This window comes from Cavia porcellus, unplaced genomic scaffold, assembly GCF_034190915.1.
Source record: "Cavia porcellus strain 051 isolate PalLab524CR breed Dunkin Hartley unplaced genomic scaffold, mCavPor4.1 scaffold_15, whole genome shotgun sequence".
NCBI classification, from domain to species: domain Eukaryota; kingdom Metazoa; phylum Chordata; class Mammalia; order Rodentia; family Caviidae; genus Cavia; species Cavia porcellus.
Window position 1 is genome coordinate 33,100,938 of NW_026947498.1, and position 19,281 is coordinate 33,120,218.

Consider the following 19,281-nt stretch of genomic DNA (forward strand, 5'->3'; position numbering starts at 1 on the left):
TTTTTGTCTGTTACTTTGTGAAAATGATAATCTGTCAACACTTTCTTTAAGCTCTGTTATTCTTCTTTCAGATCTAGGTCATTTACAGGTTTTTAAATTATTTTTTTTTTATTTTGAAAATTTCAGCTTGGTTCTTTTCCAGAATCTCTAAGGATTTATATTGATGACCATTCTATATAATTTTGGAAAAAAAATAATTTCATAATGCAATTGTGACTAGGGTTTGCCCAAGACCTAGAATCCATTTATACAAGCTGGCTATCATATGTGGAAACATAACAATCACGGATTCTTGAGAACTGACTAGTAATAAAAGGGATTTCACCTTGAAGAAAGGACACACTTTTTACAAACCTGTCATCTCTCTCCCCACTGTACTCATCAATATAAATCATCATTAGTTTAAGATCACCAGCCCCTCTGAATCACCCAATGAAACCCTAAACATTTTCCTCACTGTAAATGTGATCCTTAACTCTGATGTCCTGGCTGCCTCCTCACCTTTTGTTCCCCATGGACAACTGGCCATCCCAGATCCCCTTTAATCATTATTTGTCTCTAATTCTTTTTTGTCAAGTGACATAACACCTTGCAGAAAACTGGGAATTCACTGCAGGGGTATTAGGTAGCTTTATTTATTTATTTATTTTTTGTCTTTTTATTTTTTATTGGTACCGGGGATTGAACTCACAACTGCCTGCTTTCAAGGCAGGCGCTTATGCCGCTGAGCTAAATTCCCAGCCCCTAGGTAGCTTTATTGAATTGCTTTTTCATTTTCAGTGCTATCCTGTTTAAGTTATTTAACTATTTATGTTTAGCCTATTTGAAGTTATCAATCACATTTAAATTCAACCTATTGAATTTCATTTCCTTCAATATCTGCATTTAGTTACCAAATAGTTATAAACATAGGGTAGTCATGTTGCTTAATTTTTCATACTTTTGTACATTTATATTGAAATTCACGCTTCTATAAGAATAGGTGTCTCTTTTACTTCTATGTGCATGTCTTGGGGAGCAGCCTTCTCTTGAGGTCTCAATCCACAGTGCTATCCAGAGAGAGAAAAACAAACTAGTGTTAAAGCCCAAAAAGATACAGAAGTATAGTAAAACTCAATTAAAATCAACAACTATCCTACCAATAATAAGGAGAGCAAGGCAAAACTAATACAAAATCAACTAAAAATTTTCAAGTTAATAAAGGTAAAAGGATAATAAAAACTTAACTGTAAAGTGGAAATTAGGAAAAAGAAAAACCACAGGAACAGATTTTAAAACTACAAGAAAGAGAAAAACCAAGAGAATAAATCATCCAATTAAGGGAAATATTTTTAAAATACATAAGTAATTAAAGCTTGATTAAAGTAAAGAGAAAAGGAAGGAAGGATAGAGATCAGGAAAGAGAAACAAGAAGAAAGAGGAAAATGGGAAGGAAGGAAGCAACCAAGCAAGCAAGAAACAAGGAAAGAAAGAAAGAAAAAAAGAAAAGAGAAGAGAAAAAGGAGAGGAAAACAGGAGAGGGAAGAGGAGAGAACAGAGGGGAGGGGAAGGGAGGGGAGAGGAGCGGGGAGGAGAAGAAGAAGGTAGGGGTTCTAAAATTCATCTTATTTCAGGTGCTAGGAATACTGAAGCCCAGGGCCTTGAGAAGGAGTCCTACTAGGACCTGTTGAAATTCTCTGCTTCTACCAAACAGGTTTGCTGTATTTAGGATAATGCTTGTCCTGTGTGTCCCATTCAGCAGAGCTATTAATGGTACATCATCTGTTGTTACTTGTATTTACACCAGAGGCTATTTTAAAACACACACACTCATAGCTGATGCTAATCTCGAGTAGCTTTGTGGCATGTGGACCGTGCTCCAGCAGTCTTCCAGCCTGTGTATCCAGGTTACATGCAAATGCTTAACTGAGGCAAGTCCCTAAGTGATGAAATACAAACAGATCACTGGAATTTGTGGTAAAGTGGACAGACATGGGAACTGAGCTTTCCGGTGGCCTTGACTTCAGCACGCAAGCTCAGTCCCACAGCAAACTACTTGCAGTGGGTTTCTCTCCTTGTCACACAGTGCAGTGTCACTGATCACCATGCCTGCCACAGAATGGCCTCTCTATTGCTTAAACTTGTTGCTGTTTATACGATAACCTCCCTTTCTGCTACTCATAACCCCATCAGAGTGTCTCTAAGGGTCCTGAATTGTAATTGTTCTGTGTTTTTGTTGTTGTTATTGTTGTTGTTGTTGTCGTCATTGTTGTTTTTCTCAGAGTAGCTCAGTCCCAAGTAATACATTCCCACTCAAGATGGACTCAAGCTATACCACTGAATATATATCATTTGCTGCAATGAATTTCTTCTCCAAAGCTAGCTTGTTGGACAAGATAAGTGCCTTTCAGAAGAGATTATATATGCTTTATTAAAGCATAAAAGAACTGGGGAAATTTTCTGTGATTGGGACTGCTGGTATTTTTTTTTTTTTTTAATCACTGGAGTATCTGCATTCTGTGACCTCAACCTATGCACCCCATCCCAGGGAGCTGTAATTTGCACACTTCTTTGGACTATTTTCTGAGTTGCCTTTTGCTTCCCAGTGCCTTTTCATTTTCCCATTATCTCTTTATTCACCCCACATGGCTTTACTTCTCTTTTCTTTTTCAGACTATCCTTTCTCATTTGTTGCCCTGACTCTTATTCATAGAACTGGGTGAAGGACATTTCTGCTGTCCTCCTCCTGATTTTTCTTCCTATTTAAAATCCTTCTGTGTAATTTATATGTACCAATAATTGTATCTGGAGCATTTGAAATTATATTTACCATTAACTTACATAATTTACTCAATATGTAATCGAATCAAAAGCAAAGAAAGCATGTAAAGCTTGAAAACATACCCATTCTTCAGCTTTATTTAGTGTCTATTACGTATCTGGAGAGAAGGAACATTTCCAGGAAGACAAGAGTATGTGTGTGGACAGAGACACATATCTATCATCATGAGAATTCTGTTGTGTGCATGCTTTCTCTAAAATTGCCATAGATCCTACCAACATAAACCATTAAATTAATAGTCTGCAATTGTTTAGCAAACATTAAAAACTGTAAAGTGAAATCTAGTATATAAAAAAGATATTTGTGTTATATTTATAATAAACAAGTGCTAAAACACTTTAGAGGTTTAACACTATGGTCAGTTAGAGTGAAATTTAATCAAATTTTTGTCTGAAACTACCAAATTAATTTCAGACAAAAATTGTATTTCTCTTATTATATGTTTAATATAATTTAGAGGCCTTTACAGTAATCAAGGGAATAAGACTATTTTTTCTTTGTTCGGCGTACAATATGTGCTCAGTATATACTCCACTTGTTTAATATATGAATGAATATTTTCAGCCCATTTTTAAAGATGAGGGCATGAAATGTTCATAGAAGTCTAAAATGTGTAGTGTGAAATTAGGGAAATGTCTAAAGTAATTACGCATGGAAAGTGAAAAACAAAAGTTAACCAACATCAAAATTAGAACCCAGATAAATTGAAGAATACATGTGATCTTAAAGATTTCCAAGTCCTGTAAGTCATTGATGAGGAATGACTCACATCAGAATTTATATTATTAAAAATACTCATAATCTTGCTGTTTAATAATTTTACCTATGAATATTTGCAATAAAATTTTAATAGGTACATATAAATAAATTTTATAAATTATTTTATAATTGCCAAACAGAGCAAAGTGAGTCTGTAGTCCCAGATCCTTGGAGGCTGAGGCAGGAGAATCACCTGTGCCCAAGAATTCAAGACTAATTTGAGCAACATAATAAGATACAACATCAAAAGCACATTATATTTAGCAAGTATTCATAACTATTTATAACAGACATAGATTTATGTTAATAACAAGCAAGTATTGAATAAACTTTCAGGCCAACATTCGTCTCATGAGAGTTTTAAATTCACTCTTCCTTATTCTAAAATCATCCTTAATGCATGGGATAAATTTCACTTACTAAGATAAAATGCTTTGATAAAGATGTGAAAAAGTAAGCTGAAAATTAAAAAATATATATTTTAGAACTGGTAGATAGATGTAGATATAGATATAGATCTGAAAATTATCTAAATAATTTCTATTCAGGAATCTCAAAGAACACAGAAAAATATCACATTACAGTGAAAAGACAGTTATGACATTGCCATACATAATTTTGTCACTATGAAAGCAATGAAGTTTTTAATATAAGATTTCAAATATCATTTATGATTCTTTTATTCTTATTTTTGGCATTTATAAGATGTTACATTTATCTACTAATTTAATTTAAACCACTTAAAAACTGTCTTTAAAAAACTTTAATTCAATATTATTAGTTTGTATATTGCAAATACTTTTATCATTCAAAAAATTTTATTTACTGTATGTCACTTTCATACTATGATTACATTATGTGTGTTCTTAAAAGACATTTGCTCCCATTTCTCTGAAAAAGAAGACATACATAATCTGCCTGCTGTTTTGACTTCAGCTTAACAGTCAATGCACTTTTAATTAAGACCAATATCTAAAATTATCATCTCCTTTAACATTGTGAATTTATTGTGAGAATAAAATATAGAGCTATCAGGGTCATAATGAATAGATATCAGTGCAGTTCAGACGACTGGACATTTCTAATTTGAATTTCACTAGAAATAATTTTACAGGTATATTTTTACAAATTTTCTGTCAATAATAATTCAAAATGTGTTTAGACATATCTAGCTAGTTAAGAAACATAAAATCTTATAACATAATTGCGTGCCAGTGCTTATAAATAAGACACTGAGGAATAAAATATCCTAATGCTTAAAGTGGTAGCCTTTATATAGTTACATTTAAGGGAAGATTTGTCTTTTTTTATAAGATATAAGAAAACTGCAAATAATATGGTTCTACAATGGAATACTTTATGTTTGTTAAAACATATTGAATATCGTAAGAGATGACAGTTGAGGAGGACAATATTTTTGATGAATTCCTTATTTGCATCAATGTATATTATATAATTTTCCAAGTGAATACTTGATAGTCACTGAATAAAGTTTTATCCCTGTTAATTATTAAATATATCACAGTTTTAATACAATGTGAATTATTTAATAAACGTTGATGAAGTAAGATGGGTAAGTGAAGTTTGTAGAGCGTAATCCATATTGGCCAGAGGAGGGCATCATATTTTCATTATAAATCACTTTCCAAATAATTATTTAGTATGAACACTGATTTTTAGAATATCACCTAAAAATGGAGTATCAGGGAAGAGGGAAAAATTGTATTAAGGTAACCTCAATCTTAACCTTGATCTTAAATACAATAAGATTAAGGATTTTCTAAGGAATTTAACCTTAACCACAATTAATAGTTTTTTAAGAAATATTTTTATATGTCTACTAAGGCTTTTGATTCCCAAATGTGCATGATTCCACATTTCTCTAAATTAGGAAGTTGATTAGGTGAACACATTTGCTTTTTTATGCAAGAAATTGGGTAATATATAAAGATTAAGATTCTACTATTTTATTTCAGAAATACTTAAATATAAATATAGTTATATATTCTCATATATTTCAGCAAAAGTGAGTTGTACAACAAACTCAGTATGACTACTAAGAAATTTTATTCACCAAAATCACTTTCAATCAACTAATACAGAAGAATCAACCTTCAGCTTCTTTAAAACTGTAAAGAGTAAAGAACAAAACCAGAATACATCAATTCCTTCTTTATGAGGGGCAGCTACTGTGCTTCTTGTTTAGTTATTTCCTCTTGCTCAATACTAGGTTTTCTTCATTGTAATACTAAATTTTCTTAGCTTCTTACTTGTTAGAAAACATTGCTATTTCGTTTGATTTAAAACATTGATTTAATAAGAGATTCTTAATGAATATTACAAATAAACAAAAGCAGCTATAAATACCAGAACTGAGGTCCTATGTTTAAATTTAACAGGGTGTATTACATCAAGCACATTCAATATTGTTAGTATCTTCCCTCCATGAATAGGTTCTTACATTTGGTATAAAATACTTATCTGGTTTTCAGGGCATATCTCTGTACTAGATAAAAGCTTTCTTTTTAAAGTCTTGTCTTGAAAATTCAAGTGTTGTTCATTTGTTGAATTGGATTATTTGGAATGTGGGGGAAAAGGTAAACAGTAAACTTGACAAATGGGATGATAAAATAGAAGAAAGTTCAAAGAAAGCAATGACAAATACATATGTGCATTAAGTTAGGTTATTAATGGCTAATGAAGAAGTCACCAGAAAATGGACAATAAGGAGAGAAATGACACGATTTCTAGGGCACAGAGAGGAAAAGTTTATCCATCTACTGATCATGTTAATAACTGATAAATTTTAAACTGTAAAATTTAAGTGTATGTTATGATGAATGAACAAATAAAATGGATAGTTTATTTAGTTCTCAGTGTCAGGTACATAATAGAATACAATTTCTGTGAAATGTTACCTATTCTATTTTTTTTCCATATATACTAACCCACATACTCAATGGTATCAAAAACTTCCTTTTCTAAATAAAATAGCAATTGCTACCAAAAGAGAATAAATAGCAAATAAATACAATATTTTGCTTTTAGCTTGATATATAAACAGTTTTTCACAAACTACTAAAGCATGCCTAGTATGTGTGTTTACATGATTTCATAAAAATGAGGATGATTAAAAGCATTCCTTTTTTAGGAGTTCCAATCTGAATTATTGTGTGTGATACCATCCTAGAGAACAAGATTAAGCAAATGTTCGATGGTAAAACGTTTGGTAAGTTCTCCCTACATTTTCAACACCACTAGAATTGACTTTAAACATTAATTTTGTGCCAAATTGCTCTATGTTCAAGATAGAATTTTAGGAGTTTGATGCCTTGATGTGACTATTTGCCCCAACCTCAGACAATCAGAATGTGTGAAATGTGTATCCAGAATACACCTAGTGAAATCTGTGTAACTCTTGTCACTCTTGGTCAGAGGTAAATAACAGGACATGAGGAAATTGCTGTAATCATTTTTGAGGTTGCGATGTGGCACATTTACAGGTGTGCATGAACAGTTGGATGCTTTCGCAGTTCATCCTTCATGAGTTGTTTCAGGAGCCTTGTCAACAGTTATTCCTCGAAGGAGCAATCATCCAGAGCTTGCAGTCCTTTAGGAAAGGACCACAAAGTCATCTTGAACTAGCAGTTGGACTGGAGCTGCTTCCTTGCACCTCAAAATGGCCCAGGTGGTGTGGTGAAACACAACAGTTGCTGGACAGTAATGACTATGAAGCTCCACATTTTTGGTGTATTTGTAGTACACCATTTCCCTATATTGCCATTTCCCTACATTGTTTGAATATTAACGATTATATGGCATGAAGACATACATCTTAATGAGCTAAACTGAAGTATTCTAATGTTCCCAAAATGACAAGCTAGACACTGAGATTGGCTTCAAGCAGATATTTTTTTTTAAACTAATGGGAATACAACAGCCCCTAGAGATCTTTATCAAGACAGGTAGACATTTTCTTAGGCCTACTTAAACATTAGAGATTTATGATATGAATCTATTAGAATATACATTGCCTGCTCCTTGAAACTTGAACAAAGAAGTGTCTTTGATTTGCAGAGGAAGATTTTAAAAATGCATCAGTGTGAAATAGATGATTTGGACATTCTGCTGACACTGAAGAAATATTTGTTTCAAAAGGCACATTCTCCATGCTTCTAACTTAATAGTCAGAAAGAGTGACTTTGATTAAGTGACATGGGATATTAATTTAGGGAATAGAATTTGAATTTCAAATTTGATTGCATGACACTTAGCCACATGCTATCTTTATACGTATGTGTGTGCTTTATTGGTGTTATCTAAAATTTCTGTTTTAATTCACGTAAGGTGGATGAACTGTCATTTAATAGTGATGGCATAATAAAGAAAAGAAATAGGCATATTACTTTAATGTGCATGGTTTTCTTGCTGTACCTTACAATAAAGTTCTGCGGTTTTTTATTTTACAATTTCTTTTTAAGAAAAAAAAAGCTTTGGTTTTCAAATTTGAATTGACATGTAGTATTTGTACTTATTTATTCCATATGCTATTAGAAATTCATGCATATAAACAATGTGATCAAATCAGAAAATTAGTATCTCCATCTCTTCACGTATTATGATTTCGATGTATTGAAAACTTTCAAACAGTTCTCTAACAGTTTTGAAATGAACAATCTATTGTATCTAATATTTACCCCATTTTATTTCCTAATTATTTTACCTCTTCAAATTGCATTTTGATATCTGGTATCCATCTTCTTAATACTCTTCCTGCCTTCTATCCTTCCTAATCTTGTTATCCCCTACCTTTATGTGATTATAACCTTTAGCTTTTACATATAAGGGAGAGCTGTGGTTTTTAATTAATTATCTCTCTGTTTGGCTTATTGCCATTCATTGGCATCCATGTTGCCACAAATGAAATTTTCTGTTTCACAACTGAGTAATTTTGCATTGTATATAAACAGCACATTTTTCCAATCTAGTCATCCATCACTGGACATTTTGGTTGATTCCATATTAAAGTCATTGTCAATAATGCTGCAATATTTATAAGCATGGAGGCATTTTTGGCATAAAAATTTCAATTCCTATGGACATACGCCTAGTAGTGAGACTGTTACCTGTTATGGTAGTTCTATTTGCAGTTTTTTTGAAGAAATGCCATACTGTTTTTCATATTAGTTCATTAATCTATATTTCTATCAATAGTATATTAAAGTTCTTCTTTTTCTGAAACCTTCAAACATTATTTTTTAACATTTTGGTAAAAACCTTTCTAACAAGTAAAATGATAGTGCATTATAGGTTGTGATATTTATCGCTTGGATGATTGTTGATTTAAGCATTTAGTTGTAACACTTGCCAGTTTTATATCTTCATTGGAAAAATGTCTATTCAGATCACTTGAACACTGAAATTGGAATTTTTTCGGTTCTGGGGTTAATTGAATTATTTATATATTCTTAATAATAACATTTTCTCAGAAGAATAGTTTGCAAATATTCATTCCATAGTTTATCTCTTACTGTGTTCTTTTCTTCCTATAGAGAAGCATCTTACTTTGATGTAATCATATTTTTCTAGTTATAATTTTGTTGACTGCTTTTTTAAGTATTATCCATAAAAATTTCTCTACTTTGATTTCTGTAAGTTTGCCCCCATATTCCCCCCAGTAGTTTAATAGTTTCATGTTTTACACTTACATTTTTGATATATTTTGAGTTGATTTTTGTATATGATGAGAAATAGTCTAATTGCATCATATATGAATATCCGATTTCCATCACCATACTTCTTTCAGTTCAGTGTAACCTTTGACCCTTCATTAGAACTCAGTTAACTGTGAAATGTGGATTAAATTTTGGATTTTGTGCTCCATATTTTTCATATTATTTTTCATTCTATCAATGTGTTACTAATATATATTCTCCTGAGGGTTACTGTGAAGAAGGGATGTTGACTATGCATTGAGATTTTTCTATATCTACTAAAATGGGCAATGTCTTTTGCACTTCACTAGGTTCATTTGTTTTATCATGTTTATGTATCTGTTTAGGTGAGTCAACTTTCGATTCTTATGACAGATTATCTGAGAAAAGTAATTTAAAGGAGGAAGGATTTATTTTGTTTAGTGGTTTCAGAGATCGCTGTCCAAGATCACTTTACTTTCCTGTTTCAGGGCCACAGTGAGACAGGGCACAATAGTAAGGCACACGTGGCAGAAAAAAAGATGATCAACTCTGGACAGAGATCAGATGACTGATCAATGTGACATATATGTATAATGGTGTACTGCTTTATTATAAAGAAAGATGAATTTGAGTCATTTGTTGAAAAATGAGTACAGCTTGAGACACAGTATTAAGTGAAATAAATTCTACAAGTATAAATATCTCCTGGGTGTCTTTAAAATGAGAAAATATGAACAAACAAATTAAAAAGAAAATAAAAAAAGATAATAAGAAACTGGGAGATATAACTTTTACAGACAGGAAGAGAACTAAGAGATAGAGGAAGGGCAGGAAGAGGAGGAGAAGAGGGTGTAAAAAGAATTAAAATGTGTTACGTAGAAGTACTAACTCTCCATGACATATGTAGTCATTATGTGCTACAAACATGTACTACAACAACAATTTTTTTTTTTCCTTAAAAAGGAACCAGTGAAGATTTCCTCAGGGACAAGATATTGTCCCCAAGATGGTACCCCAGGACCCACTATCATTTGGGCACCACTACCTACCAGCTTACTCACCTATGAACTCATCAGTCGTGACCCAAAACTCCATCAGCTCGAGTATGTGGGACATTTTTAGACCCAGTGCACAACAGCCCTCACTAAAACATCCTTGTACCTATGGAATACGTCCCACTTGATCTTGATTTATATTTTTAATGCTGTTAGATTTGTCTTGCTGGTATTTCATTGAAAATTTTTACATCTATACTCATCGGTTATATTGGTCTGTAGTTCTCTTTTTTTGTGTCAATTTTCTGCTTTTGACATTGGGCCAATGCTACACTCATAGAATGAGTTTGGTAGAATTTCTTCCTTTCCATTGTTTTTGGAATGGTTGTGAAATAGTATTAGTTATTTTTGAATAATTTGTAAAATGTGTCAGTAATGCCATCAGATCCTGGACAATATTGATGATTCAATTGCTTAGCTCATTATTGTTCTGTTCAGGTTTTCTGTAACTTCTTGGTTCAATTTTGGTGGATTGTGTACAGAAATCCATCCATTTATTCTAGATTTTTCAATTTATTAGTCTGTAGTTGCTGTTAAAAGTCCCTAATGATCTTAGGTATTTTACAGTATTAGTTAAAATGTTCTGTATTTTTATTTTTAATTTTTAAATCTATATCATCTTTCTCCATTTCTTTATTTGAATGGCTATGGTTTAGTCAATTTTGCTAAGCTTTAGCTTTTCAATAATTCAACCCTCTGTTTCATTCATTCTTAGTGTTATTATTTCATATGTAGTAATAATAGAATTAGTAGTTTCTATTCCACTTATCCTTTACTTTTGCTTCTTTTGGGGTGGTGTGTTCTTGTTTTCTAATTCCTTGAGTTACACTATAAGATTGTTTACTTGAAATATTTCTCTTGGTAGTCAAATCTATAAGTTTCCCGGTACCATTTTTATTATTTCATTTGTTTAAGAATTTTTTATCTTTTTCTTTAATTGCATTTTTTGTGGTACTGGGGATTGAACTCTGGGTTTTGCACATGCTAGGCAAGTGAGCTGCATCTTAAAACATTTTTTCTGTTTTATTTATTTATCCATGTCAAATATTTTATGTTTTCATTAATTTCCTTATTTATTTTCAGGCAAGGTTTCACTAAATTGCTCAGATGCGAATTGAACTTTTAATTCTTTTTTCTCAATTTCCCATATAGGTGGGAGTAAAGGCCTGTACCACCATGCTTGGAAGAAATTTATATACAGAAATTGCTCTTTTTGGAAAAATCATTAAATGAATCAATCACTAAATGTAATAAGATCATTAAATGAATTGGTTACTAAATGAGGAATTGTATATAATATGTACACTGCAAAGAACAAACAAATGGTCAAAGAAACTGCAACTTGATGACTTTGCTTTCATTTGTATAATTCTAACATGTAGTATTATCATGTATAACAGAACATAAAACTCAACATCATTCAGTACAATCAGCAAATAAAACAGTGCTGCATAAAAACATAGACTTTACCAAAAAGTTGAGGTTCCATAAACAAGACATACAGAAGTGTGCAAAAAGGAGATCATAAATTCAAGTGGAGGGCCACAGGTCTGTGTATATCCCTCCTTGGTCATGAGTCCAAACAGTTGTTAAATATGAAGATCATCAAATGAGGAATATTTGTAATAATTTTTTCATGGATCCATTGACAAATAAGGAACATGGGTTTATTTTCATGTACTTACATGATTTTTAGAATTCATTGTTAGATTTCTGTGTTAAGAGAAGAAGAATAACATGGTTTGAATTCTTTAAAAAAATTGTTTAGGCTATTGTGTAGCACATATGATTTGCGAAAATGCCCCATGTGCGAAAAGGGAGAATATGACTACTTTATTGTTAAATTAAGTGTTCTATAAATAAATGTCTGCTACGTCAATATAATTTATAATATAGTTCAATTCCGATTTTTTTTTTTTTTTTTTTTTGCTACAAGGGATCAAACTGATAGCCTCGTACTTGCCAAGCAGGCACTTATGCCACTGCGTAAATCCCCGGGCCAATGTTTCTTTTTTAGCTTTTTTCTTGTCTTGATGATCTGTCCATTGTTGCAAATAGGGTGTTACATTCCCTAACTATTATTGTATCTGCTCTGCTTTTCTGCTATAGACCTAATAATGTATGGTTCACGCAAGAGATTGTGTATGGTTATAGTTGTTATTTCTTCTAGCTAATCTGGTCCCTTTGTCAGTACATATGGCCTGGCTTTTCACTTTTTATAATGTGTGACTTAAGTCTGTTTTATAGGACACTGGGAGCTCAATTTGAGTACCAGGAGTGTCAAGCAGAAGAGCGGGGCAGTTAGGGCCAAGGAGCAACAGGTCCCAGAGCCCCAGGGATAAATAAGCATATTACTTCTTCAAGTCCTGAAGTGTCCTTCCTCATATCCTGCGCCGCCTTTCACACGCTTTTCTGACCTTTAATGGCCTTCAGTTCTGTGGCTCTAGCTGCTTTTTTTGGGACTAGACTGAATCCTACAGGTGCAACTCTATTTAAGTAGAAATTTGAGATCCTCTAAGTGCAGGATCTGGGAAGTGGCTCAGTGGTAAAGTTCTTCCCATGCATGCACAAAGCGGAGTTTGAGCCCCAGCACCACAAAACCAAACAAAATGAAGCAAACTCCAAAAATAATAAAGCGCATTAAGCAAGGAATGGTTTTCTGAACCCAAAGGTAAGTTTTTAAAAATATCTCAGCCAGACAAAACTTTAAAAATTTAGAAAAAAAAGAACAAAGACCTGGAATTTATGACCTTATTAAATAATTTGAATTGATAGATTAATACATATTAAAGAGAAAATGAAAAGCAGAAAACATATTTAGAGAAAAATACCAGTAAAAAGTTTCTTAAACTTGAGAATTACATGAACATTTAGAAAAAAGTCCTGTGGACCTCAATTAAAATTTTTGAGAGCCCCAGGAATGGGAATACACAGAAACTTTTTCCCCCGAGTATGGATGGATTTTAACATTAGCTCTGTTTCTAAGACTCAGAAGGAGCCTGTTGTAGGGCTCGGAGAAGAGGAGATGTGAATTCCCTCCCTGTAGCGCAGCTCTTGCACAGGTTTGTAGAAGATCCTTTCCTTGAGGTCTTTGTCCGAGGTGACTGTGGAATTGCCACTACGAAGCTTATGGGACTTCGGTGGATTCTCTTGTTTAATCTTCTCACCATAATGTTGAATTTCCCTACTTTTGATTTCTCTGTGCCTCCACCCTAGGTCTCAGTTTCTTACAGAGCTCCCATCTCTCCATTGCTGAGTTCCGGGGCACTTTTTCAACCACTCACCTCAAAATGCCACTGTGTATTTGCTTTTTGGTTTTCTTTGTTGAAGGAAGTACCTGTTAGGAAAACACACTTATTTTGGAATAAATGCTGCCAGGGAAGATAATGGTATTTATAGTTGGTGCTTTTATTAATTCTAGAAAACCTAGAAAAACATATATATATATATGTTTAGAAAAAAAAATATATATATATGTTTAGAAAATATATATATATATATATATGTTTAGAAAATATATATATATGTTTAGAAAATATATATATATATATATATATATTCTAAGTTATGAAGTATAATAAAATGCCTATAATATGTGATGTGTAGCAAACAAATATGAAATTACAACCATTACTACTGTATTGTTCATTTCTTATTGTAGTGGGAAATTAATTTCCTGATTATTTGAAGTTTTGATTTTGATTTTTACATCCTATATATGTATACTTTCTTACAGAATGCATTATTAATTATACTTAAGGTTTTAAAATACTTCATACCTTATAAAGCTTTTATATTTTCATTTATTATTGAAAACTGTATCAAAATTTCATTCATGTTATTGTTATGATATTTTTTAATTTTTGTCATTACCTAGTAACTTTACTTTAGTAAAACTTATTAATTACTTACCTAGTCTCATGTTTTGAATCTGTCTAGAGCTAATTATTTACAATGGTGCTCTGAACAGTCTTGTCTGCGTTTTCCAAATTATATGTGATAAACTTGTCTAGGCCTAGAAATAACGATACTATTTTCAGAACTTGCAAACAAGCCTGAGCTAGTTGTCTGTTACTATAAAGAAATACCTAAGGTAACTAACATATGAAAATAAAAGGCTCATTTGGACCTCTACTTTGGGGAGTTCAAGCTATGCTCTGGTTTTGGCCCCGGGGCAATGCATACCACCTTGGAGAGTCAAGTGTGGCCCTGATATTGTGAGTCATTAGCCAAAAATACAAAAACGAAGGACTGAGGTTCCAACAATCTGCTCCTACCACATGTTCTCTGTGACCTAATTACTTCCTACAAGACCCCAGCCCTCAAGACATCATACCCTTAGGAGAGTGCTAACCTAGTGGGCAAGCTTTAACACAAAAGCCTTTGGAGATAGTAAATGTTTTAATCATAGTGTTCCAATATTTGTTCCCTGAGTTCCATTTTCATTTTGGAATTCAAATTGCATTCACTCCTCTATGAATTATCAGAGTCTTAGCTATTTCACCATTGCTTAAATTTTCAAATCCAATGTTTCTGAAACCCAATGCAAACTCAAGTAAACACCCCACATAATAAATACATAAACAAATAAATAAATTCATATAGTGGTAGTGAAGTCCCAGTTCCATTTATTACAAAAATGAGGGATAAAGGAATGAAAAGGAGAGAGTGACCTGAAGCATGACCAAAACCTAGCAGGAAAAATGTTAAATTATAATGCCCTGACGTTATCTGGGACATACAGTGGTGAAAGGTAGACTGTCTTGCTTCTGCAATGTTTTTACTGGTTACAGCATACATGGGCACTTTCTTTGTCAGGTTGCATGTTGGCTGCAGCTTCCTTTGTATCCTGCTGGTACACTTAGGTTCCTGGTGTCTGCTATAACTTCTGCTTTGTTCCCCAGTCTTCGTCCATTTCCTGAAGTGACTGCTTTTGGGGAGTCTATGCCAGTCGCACATTCTTTAGCCTCCCAGATTTCCCTTTAAAATCTTGGTGGATGTCAAGATGAGCCAACAGCACTTGCATTCATCATGCTTGCAAAATCATCATATGGGTGATTCTATGGTCACCTATTGGTAGACGGTACCCCCCAGGACTGCCACATCCTCTGAGTGTCTTGACAAGTGAATGCATGAAAATGAATTCTCAAAAAAAAAAAAAAAAATTCTCTGGGCTTTTGCAGGTGATCAGAGAACCTTAGAGATTTTTTTTTTAATTTTTGCCCTGCAAAGTCTTTGGAATAAATTTATATTTCTGTCTTTGAGCCTGTGAAGGCTGTAGCTTTGCAAATGCCTGAGATGTTTCTGAATTATCTTTCTTTGATCTTAGTGCAAAGCATTTAGCTTCATTTTGTTAAAGAGAACAACTGCAACCTCTTAGTCCACACATTTACAGCATCTCTGTGCTTGACAAGCTACAATTAAAAAAAAAAAAAATCTGTGCTCTTCTCCTCTTTGCTCCTGATTCTTACAGTACAATTGGTTAAAGGTAGCTAGTAATACCCATACTACAATATGCATTCAGCCATGCCTTAGAATATTATCCAACAGAGAAACTCATTCATCACCATTAAGCTCAGACCCTGTCATGGTTTATGTCGGTGGCCTCCAGTCCTTATGCATTTGCATTATACATTTGTGATTGGTTCATTGTCTAGCCCTTGGATTAGGGGTGTGAGCGCTACACTGGCCTAGGAGTGGAGCCAGGATGTAATGCAATGGCAAGAAAAGGTATGTCTGGCTCTTTTACAGGTTTCTGCCTTGCTGTTTGCAACCACCATGAACTGCGGCCCAGCCATGCCACCCTGCCTTGGAGCCAACTGAGGATGGACTGAAACCTCTAAAAACTGTAAGAAATAAACCTTTCCTTTCCCAACTTTGAGCTTCAAGTATTTTGCCTCAGCAATGAGTAAAATGTAACTAAGACAGGCGCCCAGAAAATATCAGGGCATGAAAAACATGTAACCATTTTGCTTGCCCCAAAATAATGACAGTTTTAAATTCAATTCTGGATAGAATCTTTATTTTCATAAATAAATTTGATCATCATGGCTTGTACTGTTCACATTTTCACCCACACTGAGGTCTTAAATGCCCTCAACAGGCCAACCCATTAAACTTCACCTGTACCATTCTAAGCTTCCTGCAGCCTGATTTTCTAAATGGTTCCAAGCTCCTTCCATAAACTAAAATGTTCTCCACATACTGTTATCAATTATAGATGTCAAAGTGGCCCTACTCCCCACACAACTTCTTTTCAATCAGCTTTCTGTTACTATGACAAAATAATAAAATTAATTAATTGTGATGGACAAAGGTTCATCTCATCTTAAAGATTTAGAGGTCCCAGTCCATGACTGACTGACTCCACTCCTTGGGGCTTGTGATGAGGCAGGATATGACATCTGTACTTGAGTGTGAAGTGGACCAAAACTGCTTACATCATGAGCTGGAAAGCAAAAAGAGAGAGAGAGAGAGAGAGAGAGAGAGAGAGAGAGAGAGAGAGAGAGAGAGAGAGAGAGAGAGAGAGAGAGAGAGAGAGAGAGAGAGAGAGAGAGAGAGAGAGAGAGAAAAGCCTGGGATGCACATCTTCTTTTGAAGCATGTTGCAAAGGACTTAAGGACTTCTCACAAAGCACCACCTCACATAGCTTCTACCTCCCTCTACACTACTCCAATGAACAAATCTTATTTTTGTATTATTATTATTATTGTTGTTGTTGTTGTTTTTGTTGTTGCTGTTGTATGCTCAACTCTCCAAGTTAGGTTTCTCCACTGCTCAGTCAAGAATGCACATCATTATCAAGGTGTCATTATAATCTAGACCAAACCTTTAAAAATAGGGCCTTTCATAAGGTATATATCATCAAGACCATAGAATGACTACACAAAATAATGTCAAATTTACTTTCTAACTAGTTGGATAAATTTATCCCATTAGCTGTATGCATCGGTTCTTATATTGTATGCTCTCACAATATTTGGTATTGTCAAACATTGCCAGTGTAATGTATATATAGTTTATGATGTTGCTTTGCATATTCCTGATTAGTAATGAAACATAAGCATTGTTGATTTTTTTTCCTTTTGGTTCTTGTTTATGGGCATTCTAGGAATTGTTTCACTCTTTGAAATATATACACGATAAAACATTTTAAACAGATAATGCTTCAAATGTATTTTCCAAGTTTATTTTTATAGTGATATATTTATGTATTTGAGAACTGAAAATAACTTCTAACTTTAAGATGGTCTCATTAGTAAGCAGTTTTCATATTTGACATCAACTCTAACTTAAAATCAATAAAATTATATTTTTATTAAAGATTTTGTAATTCTTGTTTTATACTTTCCTGTAATCTATTTGATTATGAGGCAGTAATCCAATCTCTTCTCTTTAATTTTTATTCTGTGTGTATATGCTCTATGAATAATCAGTTGTCTCAAAAACACTATAAAAATGTCTATGATTCTTTATTCTTCAGGGATCATTTTATTTATTTTTATTCTAAGACTACATTTATTGAAACATTTGTTTTAAAGTAAATCTTAATATTTGATGTTTATATCAAAATACTGCATTGCACACCTGTTATTGTTTCTGTTTAAATGTTTTCCCAAAGCCTCATGTGGTCATGAGGGATGGACCTTTGGCTGAGGCCAGCATTTGGGGTTGGTTCATTGCCTAGTGCTGGGATTAGCAGTGCGAGTGCTGCCTCCTCCTGGGGCAGGTAGCTGTCATACAATACAAGAGAAGGAAGGAGTGCATTACTCCCTTTTTACACTTTTGCTCTTGCCTCTCTTGATACCTGCCACAGCTGCTATGTTGCCCCTCAGCCATGACACCCTGATTCGGAGACAGCTGATTATGGGCTGAAGCTTCCATGAACTGTGACCTAAATCCTTCCTTCATTTTGGGTGTCAGATATTTTGTCTCAGTAACGGAGAAATGTAACTAAGATAACACCTTGGGAACAATGCTTCATTTGTCAAACATATATTGATAAACTTGGTAAAAAAAAATGTTATTTTGGTTTAAAAGAAGTTTGAAAGCCATTGATTCTATGTAAAACAAAATGCAATGTGAAATTTAAAAATAAATTCACCTATAAGTGTGTTGGGGTCACATGAGTTAGTATTGTCAATATTCTAGGAGTCTGAGGCAGGAGGATATCAAGTTTGAGCCTAGCCTGGGCAACTTCACAAGTTATCAAAACTTTATCTCAAAATAAAATATAATAAAGGTCAGGGAATATATCTGAGTGAAAAAGTCATGATTTCAATAAAAACAATTTACTTAAAATAATAGAATGGTTTTCGTAAGTACAGAAATAGTTTACATAAGAATTATTTTTTCTTTGTTATTCTCCTCAATTAACCGGCTCTGAAATTGAAGCCAAGTTTAAATAGAAGGCAAACAATTTTATTTGATAATCAAATAAAAGAAAAAAGTTCCAAAAAAAAAAAAAAAAGAAAAAGTGAAATAAAGAATGAATAGAAGGAAAAAAATGAAAGAAGAAAAGAGGGAAATTAATCATCCTATGACATTACACAATGAACTGCATCATTACTGGCCTTTTAATCACAAATTAGTTTTTAGTTCTCATACTTATAAAGTGTTCATAAAGTTATTAAGAATGATAATCACATAGTAACTATGTTAAGTAATAAAATCAAATTAATAAAAATTTGCAGCAAAATTTTAACTTGGAAATAATAATTCTACCTCCATTAAGATCAACATCTTGAGGAAAATAAGACAATTGTCCTGAAGTTCTATGACTAATTCAATGAATCTGTATTAGTCTATCAATACAGTGTATAATCTATGTCTTTTTGCTTGACTTCTGCTAATGAAATATAACACGTACATAATCAAGAACCAGTTTAAATTAAGAAAAATGAAAAGAAATGGTAGTTTCTTACTATTACTATAAGACAATAATTCAATA

The 19,281-nt window shown here is 33.1% G+C and overlaps 1 non-coding gene across 1 annotated transcript; it reads right to left on the reverse strand.

The window, feature by feature from the left end:
* Window positions 1-17,071: 17,071 nt before the first annotated feature.
* On the reverse strand, window positions 17,072-17,151 carry LOC111756689 (small nucleolar RNA SNORD55/SNORD39). The gene has a single exon (XR_002791105.1). It is a non-coding gene; the product is annotated as a small nucleolar RNA SNORD55/SNORD39 (small nucleolar RNA).
* Between the last annotated feature and the right edge of the window lie 2,130 nt (window positions 17,152-19,281).